Source organism: Lissotriton helveticus, chromosome 1_1 (assembly GCF_964261635.1).
Source record: "Lissotriton helveticus chromosome 1_1, aLisHel1.1, whole genome shotgun sequence".
Classification (NCBI taxonomy): domain Eukaryota; kingdom Metazoa; phylum Chordata; class Amphibia; order Caudata; family Salamandridae; genus Lissotriton; species Lissotriton helveticus.
Window position 1 is genome coordinate 517,453,026 of NC_136057.1, and position 23,060 is coordinate 517,476,085.

The window sequence follows — 23,060 nt, forward strand, 5'->3', positions numbered from 1 at the left end:
TAGCTCAATGTTCTATATTAGGATTTTGACTTATAAACAACAAGTAACAAAATGGGCTCTTTTGCAGAAACAGTAACCCACTGACCTATTTACATTATATGCGCTCTGTTATCTGCATAGTATACGATCGTAGCAGCAGGCATTTTAACCCTCTGCGCTACCTTTGGATGCGTCAAAACTTCCATTAGACAAAGCTCTGGTCTCTTTCCAGGAAGACGATCAATCACCAGAGTAATCTTGACATTTTAATTGATGCCTGAAAATCGCTGGAGGCCAGGACACAGAAGCATGTGCTTTTAAAATGATAATATACTTGCAAAAATGACACCGCCACCCCAAGTCAGCGAGTGCCCTGGTTACATACAAGCCAAGTCTTATTGTATTCCAACATGAAATCACTAACTAGAGTGTGTGTGAATTTTTTTGGGCCAAGGATACTAATATTCTGAATGGTAATTCTAACAGTGTGTGCAGGCTCATTATGTTATTTACAGAGCTGTAAGTTCACAATAGCTGCTCTAACAAAAATGAAACTGTGATAACAGCTACAAGGCTATCCTGTCTAACAGGCTTGGAAGGAAACAGAAATGACTACATTTACCTTCCTTCCCTGTGCTTCTATAACAAAGGCATTTATAGTGTTCTCAGGTCAGGATACTGCAAACTGCACACGAGTTCCCCCTTCTCCCTTCACAGAGAATTATTGGAGGAGAAAGTATAAAGAAATATGAGGTTTTGAGAGGGACAGACATGAGCACTTGTTATAAAAGAGATATGCCAACATGCCAATATCCAACTGCAAATGTGATATCTTTATAAAGTATGTAGGTTATTTTTATGTCTTGGCAGACAAATAATTAAGCCATTTAGCCAAAATAACAATCATGAGGCTGAGAACCAGTGCTTGATTTGTGCCGGTGCTTTCCTGTACTAAGCACCTGCACTTAATTTTCAGGGCCGGGTCTACACCAAGATATAGGCTGCTCACTAAATTCACACAGCCCTCTCGCCTGTCAAGAGCACCGCAGAGCTGCAAGCCTCTCTTACACCATCTACCATTCCATCATTCCTTTTCACACAGTATGTTTGAAGGGGGTGTTGGTTGTTGTAGCAAAGCAACGCGTGAGCCTCGTTTCTCCCCCGCCTACTGCTAATTGAACGATTTTATACTGTGTTACATCTTCAGCAAACACCGGAACTCTGATGGTCGCATTATTCAAGGATGAATGCGACCATCAGAGTTTACTGAAGATGTAACACGGTATAAAAGTACAGAAGAGAACACAAGGGCGTACCGTGTCACCAGAACGCTCTGGGAGTGGAGTCGGGTGGGGGCAGGCGAGGTTTAATGTAAATAACTGTAGACAATGATGCAGGTGACAACGACACTCAGATTTAGGTGAGAAAAAAGGCTGAGGAAGGGTTATTCTCGAGTGCACAAGCACATGCTGCCAACTTCTAGGAGCTAGACGCGAGCACTAATTCACAGGGAATGTTCACAACAACGAGGGAACTGGAGAGCCACACTAGCTCATTCACCTGGTTTTCACACTGAACAGCCACCTGCCTACATCTTCGATCAGCCGATGCCCCAGTTGTGGTGAGCTAACTGTGGTCCTGTTCTGCCAGGCCAAACCCCTGTTCACCTCAGAGTAGAAGGGACAGGTCGGGAGAAGTTACTGATGTTGGAGGGTGGCAGCAGGATAGCCACCCAGATGTCTTTCACAGATCTCACGGTGCTCACCGACATCCTCAGCTCCCTCAAAGCCATCTCCTGTGAGGAGACCTGACCGAGTCAATGAAACTTTATTGCCCCTCCAATGCATCGTCAACACCTCGCTCACTAAGGGCATCTCTTCTGAAGGTCAGGACAGGGGAGACTTTGGTGATGTATCTTCATCCACATTCCAGCCTCAAGTGCTTAGGAATCTGGGGTATGGGTGAAGGTTGGATTGACGAAGGTTCTACCTCTGGCAGTTGTATTTGGAGGCTGTCGGAGACAGTGGCCAATAAACCTACTCTTATACAAACATCTGTGTTTGATGTTTTGGTTAATGTGCGCCGGTGGTTTCTGGTGCTCCCACGGAACTTAATTGTCTGCACCAGTGCTTGTGCCAGTCTGCCACAAGGTGGCGCTGTCTGGTTAATTTAGAGATGACCACAACAACAGGTAATTAATAATTCACTGTACATTAAAAATGACTATTACCTGCCACAGGCCATTCCTTTAGCTTAGGAGGCCTGAAAAAGTCAGAATTGTCACACTTGAGTGTGGTGGTTAGTAGGTGTGTTGATACTATAATTGGCAGCGCTGGCCAGGGCAATGTGTGGTGCAAGCTGCAGTAGCCTCCTCACGAGAGCCCCGGAACATATTGTTTTTACAAATTAAGCACTGCTGAGAACACATATGAAGTTATTAGGTAAGGACTAGACTAATCAAATAGACAAAGTAGGAACATGGGATTTTATATGCTGGGTTTTACTAGTGTTCATTTTGTTTTATACTACGAATGCTGAGATTATACATACATAATAATTGTCACAATTATGAGATTAATAAATGAATAGTATAATAAATGTATGTTGTAAAGTACCAACAAATGTAAGTGTACTATTTCTGGGGGGCAGGCTGAAGATCTTTATCTAGATAAAATACTCCCTCTGCAAATGGGAGTTACTTTCACAGGCTTGTCCGACTCCTAACACTTCTTTCATAAATGAGAACATTCGTAGAGAGGAGTGAGTAAACTGACTTTTCTACTTTTCTGTGAAAAGGGTATGCTACATATTATTTCTCTTGAGGCTTAGGCATTCTACCCAGATGTCCTCCTGTGTCAGAATGAGGACCCCATGACTAGCTACTTTTAAATCACAAAATAATACATACTAAGGTTCATCATATCTTAATATTTGCTATTGCTTAATGCCAATTTCCAATTGAAGATTTGGGGGCATATTATCAAGGACCTATCTCCGCTTTAGCTGCACTTTTTTGCCGCTAAAGTGGCGATAATTGTATCACCCTATTAGCAAGCTGCAGCTAACGGGCCTTGGCGCAAGTTTTTGGGCAATACCGGCCCGTTTTTTAATCTCAAAGCATGTTAGCAATATTTATCACTAATGACATGCAAAGTAGGCGTTCCTGTGCAAAAAGGCACGCAAACACCACAACTCCATATTATCAAGGGACTCCTTGAAATTCTAAAGAATCAAAAAACTGGCTCTAACTGCAGTTAGACCAGTTACTTAAGACCAGAAAATAGCTGGGCTTAAAAATGGTGATAAAACTTCGGCCCATATCTCTGCAGGTTTTGGTGCTGGCCAGCGCTGCAAGCAATGTTGCAGAGCTGCCGTGTGACAAAACTACAGCGCAGGAATGCACACAATCAATAAGATAGTGTGCATTCCTTTGCTACAGTCATGAAAAGTGTTGCTGTGTCCTGTTATATGGCCTGTTGAGGTGACTTGCTGCTTGCGTCTGATGTTGGTGACCCTCCCCAGGAGGGAGTGGTGCTCTGGTCACTGGGGTTGTCCAGGTGGAACTTGAGTTCACCGAGTTGGATGTCGTAAGGGGATGGGAGACCCTGGGGTGCAATGAGGTCTACAATGGTATTGCGGAATGGGGGGCCATTGTAAAGAAGTCCAAACGTGGATAGTAGATGAAATAAGTATTTATTATAGAATAGGATCCCATCCACAGGATATGGAGTTATCAGTAGCAAGGTCCAAGTTCAACTGTCTAGCTAGTCTAATCATCACAGCTACAGAATCTGTGTTGAGCATTCTAATGCATGTGGCAACCTGGCAACAGGCTGCATAACTAAGATGTTCAAGATGCCACACATCTCCCTCCTTATAACAGATAAAATTTAAACAGAAAACATTATCTTACAAAGTCATTCAAACGAGTAGGTATACGTGTAATCCTTGAAGATTTCCTTGTGATGACAGGACCAGCCATAGTCCGATGAGATGAGGTAGTTGTCGAAGGTCCAATTACAGGGTGATGAGATGAGATACCTGTAGGTGAAGAACTTGACATAGTAGGTTTGGAATTGTCAACAAAATCTTTCTTGATCACCACAACTCTGTTCAAGTTCCAGATGCGATGATCAGTTGTTTTAACAGCATTACCTAAAACCTTGATGACTTGAATGGGCTTCAAAAATGAAGTAGATAACATCTTGTTCTTCTTACATGGATTTCTTATAAGCACCCAATCACCCACATGCACTACCGTGTGTTTTACAGAATGTTTTAAATCATGAATTCTTTTCCTAGCTTGTAACTTTCTCTCCTGACCTACCCTCCAATCTTCACTTTCACTAGGAATTTTGAGATGTAAATCATTCACCCAAGGTGGGGAAACTAAAGTATTTGGACATCTATTTCTGAAAAGCTCAAAGGGTGTTTTGTTTGTGGTGGCATGTGGTGATAATCTGTAAAGCTTAACTTTATCAAAAATATCAGATCTCCAATCTGAACCTGCAGATTTAGACATTCTAATTGTCTCCTTGAGCACACGGTTAAATCTCTCCACGGTGCCATTCGTCTCTGGGTGATAGAGAGACGATTTTTTATGTTTAACACCATGTCTAGACAAGAATGATTCCATCTCCCTAGAGACAAGTTGACTTCCATTGTCCGTCAAAATGATGTTGGGAATGCCCTCCCTAGCGAAAAGTTTTTCTAAAAAGAGTATAACATGTCTGGACTCTATGCCACGAGTGATAGCAATCTCTGGCCACCTTGAAAAGAAGTCTATTAAAACTAAGACATACCATTCAGACCCAGCTGAGTATATAGGTCCAAGGATATCCAGGCCAACTTCTTCCCAAGGTCCATTTGGAAGTGTTCTGATAATCATGGGTTGGACCTTGGGCTTCGCTACTTTCTCACTCAAAGCACATTCCATACAGTCTCTAATTTTTCTCTCAATTTCTAAATCCATGTTGGGCCACCAGTATGACATTCTCAAATTCCCTTTTGTCTTTGAAATGCCCATATGCCCATCATGAGCTAATGAAATGAGCTCACTTCTAATAGATATTGGAGGAACTAGTCTAGTACCTCTGACAAGTAATCCATCATGTTCAGATAACTGATCTTTAACATGCCAATATTTCTCTAGCAAGTCTCCATCTTTTGGTTTGATCTTCCATCCAACCTTGATCAATTTCAAAATTTCTATAAGAGTCAAATCTTTCTGTGAGGCTTCTAACCATTTACACTTATCAATAACACCCTCACCAACTGAGCAAACCATTTCATCTTCACCTTCCAAATCTTCCTCTAGATCTAAATCTTCTTGAGAGACAAGGCGAGATAAGGCATCTGCTACCTTATTTTCAACACCTGGTAGGTATTTAACCTTAAAATCATAATCTTGTAACCCTACAACCCATCTTGTAATCCTACTGGAAACAGCATCAATCCCTTTCGTTTTTAGGATTTCACATAACGGTTTGTGATCAGTTCTCACTTCAAAAGTGCTTCCCCACAAGAAGTTTTTCAATTTCTTTATGGCCCAATATACTGCTAACGCTTCACGTTCTACTACAGAATATCTTAATTCTGGACCCCTCAAACTTCTTGATAGAAACAAAATGACTTCCTCACTTCTTTCATTCTTTTGTGTTAAAACTGCCCCTAATCCTTTTAAACTTGCATCGGTTATTAGAATAGATTGCTTCTCTGGGTCAAAGCTATTCAATTTGGGGGCATTGTTCAATTTACTCTTCAAGGCAGTGAATTCTTCTTCACATTCATCACTCCATATAAATTCAGTTCCCTTTTTTATCAACGATCTCATGCATACACATAAAGAAGCAAAATTACAAATAAACTTGTTATAGTACTCTGCCATACCTAAAAAACTAATCAATTCTTCCTTGTTCTTGGGGGAGGACATTTTCACCATGGTGTTAATCAGACCAGCTTTCGGTGAAATACCATCTCCTGAGATTGTGTGTCCAAGATAGTCTATGGAGTTTTTCTTAAATTTACATTTTTCCAATTTTACTGTTAGACCAGATTCACACAAACGTTGTAACACACCAAGTAATCTTTGATCATGCTCTTCATCACAGTTCCCAAAAATTAGAATATCATCTTGATATACTCTCACTCCTTCCAAACTTTTTAAGACACCTTCCAAAGCTCTTTGAAAAACTGAGGCAGCTGATATCAGCCCAAAAGGAAGCCTCACAAAGCGAAAAGTGCCAAATGGTGTTACAAAGGCAGTCAGGTCTTTTGATTCTTCATGGAGTCTTATTTGATGATATGCGGATTTTAAATCCACTGTGCTAAAAACTTTTGCTCCTTTCAACAACATTAACATGTCTGTGATTTTTGGTAAAGGGTAGTGATCTACTACTACGTTCTTATTCAACTCTCTAAGGTCTATGCATAAACGAAGAGAGCCATCCGATTTTTTGGCGGCTACAATCGGAGCGACCCATTGAGTTGCTTCAACTTCCTCTATGATACCCTCCTTGACTAATTTCTCCAATTCTGCTTTTACTTGATCTCTAACAGTGATAGGGACATTACGTACTTTACAACAAACTGGTACAGCATCTTTCTTTAATTTGATGTGATGATCATAGTTTTTCAAACAACCCAATTTCTCAGCAAAGACAGTAGGGAATTTCTTTTTTAAGTTATCTGAGAAGGGGTTATCACTAACTTGGTTTGTATTGACAGAGTTTGCGTTGACAAAGGGCAACTCCTTTAAGATGATGGGAGGAGAGGAATTCGGATCTAACATCACACCCAAATCTTTTTGAACAAACCAACTCAAAATATTGTCTCCTTTTTGTGAGATATAGATTTTTGAATCAGCGAGTCTCTCTTTGTAATTAATGTTTCCTTGAAAGTATCCTAAAATCTCTATGGGTTTCCTACCATATGCAAGTGGTTTTATATCTGGACGAAATAACTTGATTTTGCCTTGTAAGTATTTTAGATAAAATTCTTTTGCTACAATGGTGATTTTTGCCCCTGAATCAAATAATACTTTGACAGGATGACCATTGACTAAGATTTCATCAACAGGACAGTTTTTAGGTTGAGGACCGAAAATTACTTGAACTAGAATTTGACCACACTCAGCATCCTCATCATATTCATTTGTATCGTCAAAATCATAATAAATCTCATTAACTTTGCCTTTATATTCCTTTCCCTTGCAAACATTGGTAAAATGCCCCTTTCTTTTGCATTTTCCACAGGTAGCTTTCCATCCAGGGCATTGTCTATCATTAGCAAAATGTCCCATTTTGCCACATCTAAAACATTTCACTTGTGTAAAATCAAATTTCTTATCAGATTTAACATTGAGAGGTTTGTTGCTAGGTGCATCTCTCATACTACTTCTCTGGTTAGTATTTTCCTTATTAGCATTTGAGGTCCTTACAAGATTAACAGTGCTATTGGTTTTACTTTCACCATTCTTTTTTATGACATCCACACACTTAATAGAGTGTTCAATCCTCTTTGCTATGGTAATTACATCATCTAAATCAGGTTCATCTTTTTGCCATAATTCCTCTCTAACACGTTCTATGCTACAACCCAGCATAAACTGATCCCTTATTCTTTCGTCAGAAGAGGCAGCAAACTTACAAGATGACGCCAATTTTCTTAGTGCAGTTATATAATTTTCTATGCTTTCTTCTTCTTGTTGTAATCTGCGGCCAAAATGATACCTTTCTAAGATAGTAGAAACTTTCGGAAGATAGTGTTTATCTAACATAGCAACACAGATTTCATATTCATTAAGATTCCTATCTTGTATCTCTGGCAAATGATCAAATACTTCCTGGCCCTCTGTTCCCAAACAGTGTAATAACAGAGCTGTTTTCCTTTCCGCACTAAGGTTGGCCCCACACACTTTTGCATACCTTTCAAATACCTTACACCACTTTTTCCATTTAATGGGGGGATCTCCAGGAGTTTGTAGGAAAAATGGAGGAGCTGTGACGTTTTGCATTATGTGTACTTGTCCAAAGCTACTCCGAATGGGAGAAAGTGAAACTTTTTAGAATTAACAACAATGAATCATTACAGTACCTTTAAATCTGAAATAAAATTTCTGTTGTGAATACAGTACAATTAACTTGAGTGTCTCTGTTCTTCTTTCTTTTTAAATAAATAAATGTAGTCTTAGTGTCTCATTTCTCTTCTTTTTTTTTTTTTTTTTTTTTTTTTTTAAATTAAGAAATAATTAGTTCAATACCTGTTGTCATGTGAATCTTCTGTGAGGAAAACCATTTAAAACGTTTTAAAATGAAAATATTAAAGCGGTGATGAATCTGCTGTTCAACAAATTAACTTCGTGCCATTTGTGAAGAATCAGCGGTTTTCAACAAGAAAATGGTTGCTGCGTCATGGAAAACGCGTCATGACGCTCCTTCGTGGTGAACACAGCTGCAGGAGATCGTCGATGGAGGGGCGCTGGAGCGCGAGAGAACGAGCGTAGTCCTCGAGCAGCAAACAGTACGGTAAGCTTTTGAAAATTGCTGCCGATGTGATGTTGTTTGAGGTGATTTAACACCCACACGAGACTCTTGCCAAATTAAAGATGCGTGCAAGTAGGCGGCCCTTTACAGTGACAGGCCGTCAGAGTGATGTGAGGCAAACACACGGGCTGTTACACGCTGTAGATTAAGGCTGTAAAGCTGCTAGGGTGAAGCGATGCGTGCGTTTGGCTTTAAACGCGCTGGCTGATCGGGGCTGTCAGGTTGAGAGTGATGTGATGCGTGTAGACACACGGGCATAAGCGCTGGAAGTTGCGCTTAAACTCACACCGTGAACAAGCACTATGCCAGTAATCAATTATCAGAATGAGCACTGCGTGTGCTGGAGAAAAGTATCTAATAGCGCAGCGCTGTGAGGAAGCAGTCTTTTAGGTGTGCACACAGTAAACTGGCAAGCAGTCTTGTTAATAAGTTCATTCCACACAATGAGTACAAAGGTGTTTTGGAGTAAGGTTTCCTTAGTCCATGAAGGTTGGAAGTTTCAAGTAAGATTGAAGTAAAAATTAACAGTACCTTTGATAAAGTTCAACATGAGGTAAAAGAAGATTTCTTTGTATCCTTGTTGAGATCCTTTCTTCTTTTCTTCATAAATCCCGTCCCGTCGCCAATGTAAAGAAGTCCAAACGTGGATAGTAGATGAAATAAGTATTTATTATAGAATAGGATCCCATCCACAGGATATGGAGTTATCAGTAGCAAGGTCCAAGTTCAACTGTCTAGCTAGTCTAATCATCACAGCTACAGAATCTGTGTTGAGCATTCTAATGCATGTGGCAACCTGGCAACAGGCTGCATAACTAAGATGTTCAAGATGCCACAGCCATGACCTAGGGGCATCCACATGAGGGGCTTGGTCCGGATCTGGGAGTTGACATGGTCCATGATCACCCTTGGTACATTGGAGTGCAATGCCAGTCGGAGTGTGCCTCTGTAGGTGACGGCAATGCCTCCTCCTTGACGGTCGCGATGCTCCTTGTGGGTGATCTTACAACCGTCAGTGATGGCGAAGGCGATGTCTGGCATGGAACAGAGGTTGGTCCTTGCAGGTGAGGTGGCGTCCAGGGTTGATGACGAGGAGGGTGCTGGCGTGTCCATGAGGAACGCTCCTTGGTACTGAGCGAGGTCCATGGGCAGACGTACATTTTCCTTGGGGTAAAACATGAAAAATGGGGTGTGTGTTGGGGTAAAATATGAAAAATGGGGTGTTTTGCGGTAAAATATGAAAACTCAGGTATTTTTGGGGGTAAAATATGAAATATCAGGTGTTTTTGGGAGGAAAATATGAAAAATGAGGTGTTTTGGGGGTAAAATATGAAAAATCGGAAGTTTGTTGGGATAAAATATGAAAAAGGGGGTGTGCATTTGTCTCAAATGTGATTTTTGTGTGTGTATTGGGGGCGCAATAAAGGAATTCCAAGGTTCACGGTTGGGTTTGTGGTGCAAAGGTTAGTTTTAGGTTGCACTCACTGAAGTGGGAATAGTGATCTTTATGCCTCTGCTATGCAACACCCACTCTACTGTTGCAATGTGCCTAGTATTAGTATGCATCGGAATGGAATGAGAGGTGATGGCATGCGTCACAAATACGTTTGTGCCTTTGGCATATGAGTGGTACACCCGCTGTGCATGGGCGCACAGCGCCCCACCATTGAGAAGTGCGGGTGTGCTGGACAGCTGTGAGGTGGCAAATGCTGGAAATCAAAGCAGCCAAGAAACTCCCTCAAGACCTATATATACTTTAACTGCAGGAATTGCCTCTATTAACAACGGCATACACAGACAATATCATCACTTTTTTTGGATTTACTCATTTGTTGTATTTTTGGAAATCTTTTTCTCTTTATATTTCTTTACATCATTTTACTAAGTACAGAAAGACATTTCATATACATTATACAAAACTTTTTAAATTCAGACCATAAATATACATTTCATACATTGATTGTGAAAATTCATATATTCTAAAAACAGAAGCCCATTCTACTAAACCAGGTAGAGAACCCAAGAACACACACACTCACAACATACAATCTAAAAATGCATCACTTCCCAGCATCCACTAGACATCCTGTCGCATTATGTCGGTCGTCCAATATACAACCATAGTTGTTTGATCTAAATTAAGAGGAAAATGGCCAACGCGTTTCGGTGGAAGAACAGCAATGGAGACCACCTTCATCAGGACCCGCCAGAAACAACTCAACAATGGATCTCTAGACCTGGATTTAGAATCTGAAAAGATATGTACAAAAAGTATAACTGGTATGCCCTTATATTTACAAAATAAAATTACTTTTGAGACAACAATGTGGACCACCACAATGAACCATCCATCTCTCACAAACTATCACCAAATTGTATTACCTTATAACCCCAATTAAAAGGGTACACAGACAAAATATCGATTTTAAAATTTCGACATACAATTATATCGAAGTTTAAATATCGAAGGGACATAATATAGAAGGTAAGTAATATCGACACTCTTAATATCGATATTAGTAATATCAAAGTTTTAAATATCGATGTCAGTAATATCGAAGTAAATAATTTCGATGTTACTAATATCGATTTTTAAAAAAAATTTGTGTATATTATATTGTATTTATTATGTTTAATAATGTATTTTTAATGTAATTTAATTAAATGTTGTCTTTTAGTACTGTAGCGGGTTGTGGGTTTATAGGGGAATAGGGTGGGAAGTAATTTAATTATGTTAAACTAATTATTAATTAGTAGGAATTATTAATTAATTAATTGAGAATTATTTATAATTAATATTAATTAATTGATTAATTGATAAATATGTTCTGTAGCGGGTTATGGGTTTATAGGGGAATAGGGTGGGAAGTAATTTAATTATGTTAAATTAACTATTAATTAGTAGGAATTATTAATTAATTAATTGAGAATTATTTGTAATTAATAATAATTAATTGATTAATTGATAAATATGTTCTGTAGCGGGTTATGGGTTTATAGGGGAATAGGGTGGGAAGTAATTTAATTATGTTAAATTAATTATTAATTAGTAGGAATTATTAATTAATTAATTGAGAATTCTTTTTAATTAATTTTAATTAATTGATTAATTGATAAATATGTTCTGTAGCGGGTTATGGGTTTATAGGGGAATAGGGTGGGAAGTAATTTAATTATGTTAAATTAATTATTAATTAGTAGGAATTATTAATTAATTAATTGAGAATTCTTTTTAATTAATTTTAATTAATTGATTAATTGATAAATATGTTCTGTAGCGGGTTATGGGTTTATAGGGGAATAGGGTGGGAAGTAATTTAATTATGTTAAATTAATTATTAATTAGTAGGAATTATTAATTAATTAATTGAGAATTCTTTTTAATTAATTTTAATTAATTGATTAATTGATAAATATGTTCTGTAGCGGGTTATGGGTTTATAGGGAAATAGGGTGGGAAGTAATTTAATTATGTAGAATTAATTATTAATTAGTAGGAAGCATACATTAATTGTTATTAATTGGTAAATAATTATAATTAATTGGTAATTAATTTTAAATAATTCATTAATTGATAAATGTGTTCTGTTGTGGGTTGTGTGTTTATAGGGGAATATGGTGGGAACTAATTTTAATGTAATTAAGTAATAATGAATTATTTTTTATAAGTATGTTATTTCAACCCCTACGCTATCCAACACTTTCCCTACTGTGCACTCTCTGGAGTGGGAATAGTAATTTTTACCCCTACGCTATCCAACACTTTCCCTACTGTTGCACTCTCTGGAGTTGGAATAGTAATTGTTACCCCTACGCGATCCGACACTTTCCCTACTGTTGCACTCTCTGGAGTTGGAATAGTATTTGTTACCCCTACGCTATCCAACACTTTCCCTACTGTTGCACTCTCTGGAGTTGGAATAGTAATTGTTACCCCTACGCTATCCAACACTTTCCCCACTGTTGCACTCTCTGGAGTTGGAATAGTAATTGTTACCCCTACGCTATCCTACACTTTCCCTACTGTTGCACTCTCTGGAGTTGGAATAGTAATTGTTACCCCTACGCGATCCAACACTTTCCCTACTGTTTCACTCTCTGGAGTTGGAATAGTATTTGTTACCCCTACGCTATCCAACACTTTCCCTACTGTTGCACTCTCTGGAGTTGGAATAGTAATTGTTACCCCTACGCTATCCAACACTTTCCCTACTGTTGCACTCTCTGGAGTTGGAATAGTAATTTTTAATCCTACGCTATCCAACACTTTCCCTACTGTTGCACTCTCTGGAGTTGGAATAGTAATTGTTACCCCTACGCTATCCAACACTTTCCCTACTGTTGCACTCTCTGGAGTGGGAATAGTAATTGTTACCCCTACACTATCCAACACTTTCCCTACTGTTGCACTCTCTGGAGTTGGAATAGTAATTGTTACCCCTACGCTATCCAACACTTTCCCTACTGTTGCACTCTCTGGAGTGGGAATAGTAATTTTTAATCATACACTATCTAAAATGTATTTAGCTTTTTTATTAGTATTATGTTGTTATTAATTGTTATTTATGTGATTATTTTATGTATATAAATGTATTAGTAATTTATTATATTTTTATTTTGTTATAAGTTATGAAAATAATTAATTTAGAGTTAATATTAATGAAAAATATATTATGTATTATATATATATTAATATTAATTTGTATTACATTATGTATTAATTTTAAATATTATAGTACATTTTTAAATATGTTTATTACATTTATAAGTATTATTTTGTTAATATTAGATTTTTATTTAATTAAAAAAACGATATTTTGCAAAAAACGATATTTTTGTCATTCTATATTTTTTTTTCGATATATTTGTACTTACCTTGTTAGGGATAGGATTCCTATATTTTTGACTTCGATATTTTTGTTCCGATATTTTTGTATATCGATATTTGTGTTATCGATATTTTGTCAGACATTCAAGTAAAAGTAGATCTATGTGTATTGCCATAACACATCAAGGAATAGGAAAAAAGGAGAAAGCCAGAATGATCATAAGCTCAACAACATGTACCTCTTTTTCAAACTCTGTCATGTTATAGTAAAAATGTCATTCATCAAGGAAACACGGAGAATTTATCATGTTGTACTGGGCTGCGTTTGATCCAGTCCTCAGTCTAATTAAAGGGAGAGTATAAAAAAACACATGGTGACCCTGAAATGTGGCATATGTCCAAATAGTGCACAGCAGAAGGAAGCAAACAAATCACAAACCTAAGATACTTACAAATTCGCCGTCCACTAGATATAATAGATACTGTGAGAAGATATAAGCGGGGATCCTCTTGCCTGAGGCCTGGGGGTTTTTATAACTGAAAAGAATACGACAAAAACGGTCCGTTACTATTTGCGTTTCTAGATGGCTGACTTACTTTGTGACTGCCAACTAACAGCAACTAAAGTTACCTTGCTGATATGCACAAAGCACGAAAACCACGACCTGGTCCACTCCTCATACGAAAGAGGATCACTCTTCTTATAATGGTAGGAAAAGACAACACACCGATAAGTGAGCAAAAGTCTATCAGTTTTTACCTACCCAAAAATAATGCATGTAGTCACGGCTTGTCGCGCACATTTTGGTCGGTATACTTAGTTCCTAATGTGATGTATTTATCAGTAAATTACATGGTACGAGACACCTTCAATTTTCTTTATAGAGTGAAATCGAGCAATACCTATTAAAAGAAAAAACATATTCGAAATATGAGAGGAGCTACCTACCGATGAAACCAGAAATATGCTAATATGGCTCATAGCGGGTGGAAAGCGTGGAACTACTAGTGAAAGCAAAAAAGTTAGCCCACAAAGTCTACTTGTGTTATTGAATAGTAAATAATACAACGAAGGAAAAAAGTCTCACAAGAAGCAGACCTTCTTTAATTTCTTCAAACCAATTTGGTTTGTAATGGTTACTACGATAATTTCGAGTAAGATTAAAGCAAAGGTCACGTGGTAATGTCCGATAAGCTCAAAAAAAGAGTTGTGCGACTGAACAAAGTAACCAGAAAGTATAAATACAAAAAGTGCTTCATATTTATCTTTTTTAGCCTGCTACAGACTCAATTAGTGATGCAGGCATAACTATAGGACCTAACTAGAGTCTATCTATCCTATCATATTAGATTACCTTCTTCATGATCACTTACTTGTAAAAACGTTATTAAGTTTGCAGAAGATAGTCACCCCGGCATCCGACCGCAGATCACCTCACAGTACGCCATTAGCAAGAAACCTCTTCTTTAAATACACGCTGGAATCCCTCTCGCCGCGCAACACCTGTGTTGGTGTATCGTGAGTCACTCCTTCCTGCTTCCGCTTGTGCGAGGCGATAAAACTAAAGAAAGGACTGCATTTTACGTCACCATCTTGAGGGAATTACTCAGGAGAACTTGCCATTATTTACGATTGCCTAAGGCGATAGAAAATAAACCAAAACCCTCAGCCAACGTCTTATATGGGCAGGCTATTTTACCACTGCCCACATAATGCTCAACAGATATCCGAGACACAACACACATATTGATGACTAAGTGATGACACTGCGCCAGTAAAATGGTGGCGAGATATAAGTGTGGACTCGGAAAAAACATTCAAAAAACTAGCATGGATGCAATATACTAAGCCTTTGCTGGAAATAACACTGGATTTTGCGTGGACGTGGGGATGTGTGTGTGAGCATGTATTGTTAAACATTTATTGAGGGAAGTCTTACCTTAAAGCTGTGTCTCTGCTCTCCTGCGTCTGCATCCAGGAAAAGAAAGTAGGCAGCCAGGCTCCCTCCCCTGAGTCAATCAATGGTGCGATGCAGCGGTGGGATTGGTAATCGGCAACAGGACAAGTCATGCAGCCAGGGGCCAGAGGGTTGGCCGTGTTCTCTATGCAGGCTGTAATGCAGCCTGCATTGCGACAGGGAAGTGTACATGACTGCTTTGGGTGGCCTGGGTGGGCCGACCAAACAGTCATTGCGCACTTGAGTGGGCATGTCAATCCGCCCATTCCCTGCTCTGTGTTTTGAGCAGTCCAGTCCACCCTCCCACCCCTTAGGATACATGGCATGATTACATCAGTTAGTTATCTCTTGTTTTTAACTTTTGATCTGTTTTTTTGGCTTCTCCGAGCCCGCACTTCCCGCTTCCTGCTGCTGGTGCCCCTGTGGCCCGCACCTCTGTCCTCATACATTGCTGCCTCCCAGTTGAACGTTCCGCCCCCCTCCTAAATGGTGGACCCTGTTGCGCAGTGGACTTGTGCCACTGGCACGCAGAAGGCACGCCTCAGCGAAGCCTGTCCGCGTCCATCCGTGACCTGACCGCGACAAACGCCAGGAACCCTGGATCTCGAGCCAGTCACTGCTACAGCTCAGCCACCCTCCACGCACTCAACCACAGAAAAATCAGAGACTGACAACAGGCCTTGCCAAACATGACCCACGGGCAGTACTTCTGCCTACACTGCCGCCAGACCTTAACCACCACACCGGCCTCCAACATTTCCAACGCCAGCATCGCAGCCAGAGAACTCCACACACAGATCTCCAACTGGGCATACAAGCTCGCCCCGCCTCGCAAGTCCAACAAACAGCACCCCAGGAAAGCTGCCTGGTTCACCACCGATCTCCAAGAAGCAAGACGCACCTGCAGATGCCTGGAGGAGAACTGGAGAAACACCAAGACACCCGAAATCTACACCACCTACAAGGATGCTATGACGGACAACCACAACCAAATCCTCAACAACTCACCCAACTCCAGGCAACTCTTCAAGGTCATTCATGAATTCACCAACCCATGCAGCGAAGACACAGACATCACTCCGTCCCAAGACCTCTGCAACAAGTGTGGAACCTACTTCGACCTCTAGATCAAAAAACTCTACAACAACTTTGCCGACCATATACCAGACACCACAGCCCAACCCCCCTCCTGACATGGCAACCAGACCACCATCTCCATGCATGCATCCAGCTGTGACCAGCATCTACCACAGCACCGAGATCGCCCTTCTCGCCGCCACAGACATCCATACCCTCCTGGATCAAGGCCACTCCACATCCCTCATGCTACTCAACCTTTCAGCGGCCTTTAACAACATCTCCCACCGCACACTAGTCGCCAGACTACACGACACAGGCAAACAAGACTGGATCCAATTATTCCTCACCGGAAGAAGCCAAAGGATCAGACTGCCACCCTTCCTCTCCGATCCCACGTAAATCACCTGCGGAGTCCCACAGGGGTCATCTCGGAGCCCGACCCTCTTCAACATCCACATGGCCCCCCCTCGCCGCCATCGTCTGACAACATGGCCTCAACATCGTATCCTACACTGAGACACTCAGCTCATCCTCTACCTCACCAAAGACCACACCACTGCTAGACTCAACTTCCAGAAAGGAATGCATGATGTCGAAGTCTGGATGACCAACAGCTGCCTGTAGCTCAATGCAGAGAAGACATTTGTCCTCGTCCTTGGCACCACCCTTTCAGCATGGGACAACAACTGGTGTCCGCCGCTCTTGGAAACCCACCTAACCCCTAAGACCATGCAAAAACCTCGGCATCGTACTCCACCCATTCGTCAACATGAACCGGCAGGTGTACGCGGGCACCTCCAGCTGCTTCAACACCCTCCGCATCCTCCGTAAGACCTTCAAATGGAGCCCCCCGGGGTCAAGGAAGACAGTCACCCATGCACTCATCACCAGCAGACTGGGCTATGGAAATGCACTCCACACCGGCATTTACAAGTCCCTATTCCGCAAACTCCAGACATTACAGTACACTGCTGCCTGACTCGTCCTCAGCATCCCCCGGCACGGACACATCAGCCAACACCTATGTAGACTCCACTGGCTCCCCGTGGAGAGAAGAGTCACCTTGAAAATCCTCACTCACACCTACAAATGCCTACCCAACAACGTAACCAAATACCTCAACAACAGAATCTACTTCCACGTACTCAAATGAGAGATCTGATCTAACAACCTCACACTGGCCAAAACCCCACACATCCACAGAGCAAGCGGAAGATCCTTCTCCCACATTACATCCAAGACCTGGAACGAGCTAGCGGCAGACATCAGAGGTGCACCCTCCCTGAACACCTTCAGGAAGACCCTCAATACCTGGCTCTTCAGCTAACAGATCTGCTGCCACCCCCTCAGTGCGTTGAGACCCTCACAAGTGAGTAGCGTGGTTACAATTCCCATGACTGACTGATAGATTGAGTTGTCATCAAGTGATGATTGATCCTCTACTGCACTACTTGAGGCGGTGAGGCAAAGCTCTTCCGCCACAGCGGTAGTGCCGCTACTCTGGGTGCGTCATCAATGTGTGATAGGCATGAGCGACTCACCCCCCTGCCCTATTGCCCTACATGTCCCACCTTCTCCTTCCCTGGACATTGACCCAGTGCGGCAATCCACTACACTTTCCCCAAATCTATGACTCAGCCAGCAGGAACCTGAGCCAGGTGTGATTTCACTCGGCTGGGTACAGCAGTCACCATGTCGTTCGATGGTGGACCTCCCGATGCAGTTGATGCAGCAGGGCTCCCTTAGGCGTGTAGTTGCAGCACTCAGACAACACAAGTGGGGGTAGCACAGGGGCCTCACCCTCCACAGCACCTGGCCATCCCAACATCGTCCGTCCTGTGATGCAGGGAGAAGGCACCCACCATTGTAATCCACTCCGTGCACCCTGGTGTAGTGGTGGATTGTAGTATGCGATGCAGACCTCACTAAGTTGGTGCGCTGCAGCGCCTTTACCATTGACTGCTCCCAGGTGCGCAAGGCTGACTTCTCACACAGGTCAGCAATGTGTCTCCATGCATCCTGCCAGACTTCACCACCAGGTATGGGCGATCATCGCACATCAATGTCTCCAGCCACGGGTTATCGACTCCACAGCTACTCCACATCCCACTCCAGGCACCAGACGCAGGTCCAGCGAGGCATCCAGGTGCAAGACGCAAGTCAAGTGAGGCATCTAGGCTCCAGGCGTAAGTCCAGCGAGGCATCCAGGCGCAAGACGCAAGTCCAATGAGGCATCCAGGCTCCAGGCGCAAGTCCAGCAGGAGTCCAGGCACCGGACGCAGGTCCAGCGAGGCATCCAGGCTCCAGGCGCAAGTCCAGCGAGGCATCCAGGCGCAAGATGCAAGTCCATTGAGGTATCCAGGCTCCAGATGCAAGTCCTGCGAGGCTTCCAGGTACAAGACGCAAGTCCAGCGAGGCATCCAGGCTCCAGGCGCAATTCCAGCAGGCATCCAGGCACCAGACGCAGGTGCAGCAAGCATCCAGGCGCAAGACGCAAGTCCAACAAGGCATTCAGGCTCCAGGCACAAGTCCACTGGGGCATCCAGGCTTTCATCTTGGTAATCCTGGATGTTGGGGGTTCGAGGGAGTTGTTGATGTGTGCTGCACTTTGTCCTGGGTGCTCAAATCTGCATTTAACTTTTTTTGTACACCTTTTCTATGGTAGGTGGAATGATGGGCTGTTTTTTCAAAGTCCACGCTTGTTTTAATATCACTAAAAGTTTATCTCTAGATTCTGCCCGCTTTCGCCGGTTTATATATCGCCATCGCGCAGCGGTTAGCGTCAGTTTTCGCAGAAGCTATCGCCTGTTAGCGACGTCTTGATAATGCGTTGTTAAAAGGTAGATCTCTCTTATCTCTACCATTTCTTCTCTTCTTAGGCACTTCTCTGCCTGCTGAACGCTGACCTCTTTCTGTGGGCCTCTCGTCCACACCCTCTGTTTCGCTCTCTGTCCCAACACTATATTTGTTTATACAGGGTCTTGAGAATTGCCACGTTAGTAAAATACTGCTATATATAGTACACCACGCGGCAGGCCCAACAAGGGTGGTAGGTGACATGCTGTGTCTAAAATGTTCAAATAATGCCTCTCCGAAACTCTTGGAGACCGTTTCAAACCACGCGGCCGGCCCTGTATACGGTTGTGTGCCTGACGATGTGTACATCTTGACCCTCTCTTTGCTCTTTCTATGGAAAATAAAAACAGATTTAAACAAAAGGTGAATTAAGAAGGTGATAGAAGCGATAAAAAACTAGCGCTAACCTAGGTAACGATAGTTATCGCCCGTCCTTGATAAAATCCCCCTTAGTAAGCATTGCATTGCAACTCTGAGGTCTCAAATTACGAACTCTGCAGCAGCAGCGAGTGAAGAAGACCACACAAATCCAGAAAGTGATCCTGTCATATTTTTTGCCTCACTTGTGTCTTATATATTTTTTTCCTTATTTGTCTTTTCACCTCCCCAGTCCATTTGAATCCGGTACATCAGCTGATGCATTTATTTTCATTCTTGTACAACAATATGCATAAATGCAATGCGCTTACCTTGTCTGTTGACAGGATGCCTCTAGTTCATACAATCTGTATTCATTTGGATCGATGGTGTGTAGGAGAAAGCCAAAAAGCTTTAGCTTTTCACATGTGTAAACATATTCCCACCCCTTACATAATTATAACATTGTTTACATTCTTATAAAAAAATAATTAGAATGAATTAAATAAATGCTTAATAGGTGTAAACAGCCGTCTTAAAGAGAAATTCCAGCCAGCAGAAAAGTGTGTCTCCGAGACGGGCCAACCCAGGCCATCTGGGGCTATTTGTCTCTGAAGGAATTTTCCAACAGAGACATTATTTTGGCTTGTTTTGTAGACAACCCTACACACAGGACAAACATAAATGAAGCACAGGTACTAATGTATGTGTGTGTTCATTCTATTGAAATACTGATGCTGAGTATGGCAACACAAGCTTTTCTCCAAGATTAGGCATGAAGGGAGTCTAAAAATGGACCACATACATCATGATGCAGAGTTTCACGTAACTGTTTTTTTGCTTACGCTCTCGCTGCAAATGTATTGATTCCTGCATTTATTTGGAATCATTTGTACTGGTATGTCTGAATTGCCACAGGGAGTGAAGGACATCTGCCTGGTGCTGCCGACTCAGAGGCAGACAAGCATAGACAAAGGCACACAGATAACCCCATTCAGACCATTAGGCGCTCTGTTCAAAGGCTGGCATCTGCTGTATGTAGACGCCCAGCAAATATTCAGTTGAAAGGATACTCCACATTGTCGATGCAGTCAGAAAAAAAGCACCCTTCAATGAGCAACGTGCACTAACGCTGTTGAAACAATAACTACAGAGCCGTTCAATGAGCACAATAATATCAGATGCATAAACGTTTAAGTGCTATAAAATACCCAGCTTGGCAATCAATTATGATGTTAGGTTACATATGACACCGCTATAGGAGAACATGAAATGGTGTAGCAACTACAGAGGTGGAACCCTTTTCTAGACTGTGATGAGAGTCACAGGTAATGACGAACCCTCTGCTAGAAGATCTGCTGGGCTGCGCCAAGAACTGAGAACCCGCACCGAAATCGGCTGCTTTAAATTGAAGTGTGCCTTTATGTTGCATGTTTTCATTATTGTTCTTAAATTTGCAATGTTTATTTCAGTCACTATTGCCTACTTTGTAGGCTACAATAAATAGTGCTCCATTTTCCTTTCTTTGCCCCGCTTCTTTCCTCGACTAATACCGCCACCCCTCTTTTGAAGAGCTGTCTTTGGCATCAGGGACTGGTCTGTTTTTTTGGCAACGATTCTGGTACATTTTCCTCTGATTGCCTCCATCTTCTCTCTATTTTCCTTCACCCTCTCCCCTTTTCTGGAGTGATGGTCCTTATTGTCTGAGGTCTGCACTGCCTAAAAACTGCAGGGAGTCCATTCTCACTAGTAGTTTCTGTATTCTTTTCACCACCCTGCCCATAGTTACATGACATTACTGCCCTCCCTGGGCGGTTATCAGGCACAACCTTGATCTGCAGACAATGCTTGAGCTTGTGCCTGTCTTGGTCTTCACTCTGTGTCAGCAGATCCGTTCATTGCTATAAGAACTAAGCACTTGCATTGAACTTGTCAGTCTTACATTGAAGTGTGTGTTTGTTTTGCTTTTGTTTCTTGCAATCTTAACTTTACATTGTCTATTTAAGTGACTGTTGCCTGCTTTCACCGGATAAAATACACTGTACTTTACTCCTGATGTGCTCCATCATCGTCACTCAATTTTCATTCCTTCTGCCACTTGGAGTCACAGCAATTCGTGTCCAGGTTTGCTCTACCTCTGCCTAAAACTACTAATGAGCCCCTTCTCCATGGTAGTGCCTCCTGTCTCCTCCCTGGCATTAACCCGAGTCAGGTGACCTTGCTTCTCTCACTCTTCCATGGCATTCAGCACAGGCATATAGGTAAAGGGCAGAGATATTAAAGGAGACTTTAATATCCCTCATTTACCTGTTGCATCTTCCTTCTATAGTTCTTTTCAGGCCAATCGGGCATAGGGTCAGAACTCCTGTCTCTTTCTATATCTCTCATGTCAACCCTCCCCTTAACCCATCTCTTCTTCAGTATATCTAAAATGCCAACCATAGCTCCTCCACAGCAGTACTCGACTACAAATATCAATACCTCGACGCAGAAGATGCCTTCTATGTTGTTGCCGCAAGGTTGCTCACAAATTGACTCCATTGAGAACATATGCTGGCTTACTCTATCGAGCACTTACTTGTAGGTCGCTCCTCATTTCCTACTCAGTGGACTTTGTAGAGCACTTACTGCATAGTAACTGCTCTGGTTGCCCACACCAAGTGCTTGCATGGGCTGCTCCAGGGTGGACTCCTTAAGACATTTGCAATGTAGGGTAGAAGGCTGCTGGCCTATGTGCAAAAGATAATATTGAGTGAGTGAAGAGTGGACACTGCGTGGTAAACAGTAGTATATAGAGCCAGAGTAGGAGTGAAGAGTGAAGGTAGAGGAGTAAATCAGTGATGCAGTTTTAAGCACTGGAAGTCGAGGAACATAAAGCTTATTTATGAGAGCTGAAATAATATGTAAGGCAGGCAAACAGGGTGGGATGTAAAACATTTATGGGTTGATTGTTGAATTCAGGGACTGATGGAACCAGAGCTACTGACTTTATAATGGGGGAACCATGGGGCATATTATCAAGGGGGTTTATCTCTGCTTTTTTGGCTTTAAAAGCCAAGAAAGCGGAGATAAAATTATCTCCCTATTACCTAACTGTCGCTAACACCAGTTAGCGACAGCTAGTAGGAGATAGCAACCATCTTAGGCCCCACTTTGCATGTCAGTGATATTTATCACTAATGACATGCAAAGTGGGCGTGCCAAGATGTTAGCGACTGGAAACAGTCGCTAACATCGCTATCTCCTATTACCAACTTTTGGAGATATTCGCGCTAAGCGCGAATATCTCCAAAAGCTAACACCTGCCCAGAGCAGTTCTTAGCCATGTTATCCAATGGGAGGTGGATAACATGGCTAAGAACATTAGCTCGGTAATGCATGAATATCGCTGACTTTTCAGCGATATTCATGCATTGCGGCCGTTTTTTATCGCATTTGCGGTAAACCTTGGTAATACCA

The 23,060-nt window shown here is 41.8% G+C and overlaps 2 long non-coding RNA genes across 2 annotated transcripts in view; both read right to left on the reverse strand.

Moving 5' to 3' along the window:
- Positions 1-14,840, reverse strand: part of LOC144770036 (uncharacterized) — a 62,786-nt gene extending 47,946 nt beyond the window's left edge. Inside the window, exon 1 of the long non-coding RNA XR_013598774.1 lies at positions 14,725-14,840. This is a non-coding gene — a long non-coding RNA (uncharacterized LOC144770036). The remainder of the gene's footprint in view (positions 1-14,724) is intronic.
- LOC144770042 (uncharacterized) lies at positions 10,383-14,048 on the reverse strand. The gene is made up of 3 exons (XR_013598775.1): positions 13,982-14,048; positions 13,803-13,887; positions 10,383-10,772 (listed from the first exon to the last, which is right to left on the reverse strand). It is a non-coding gene; the product is annotated as an uncharacterized LOC144770042 (long non-coding RNA).
- Positions 14,841-23,060: the final 8,220 nt, after the last annotated feature.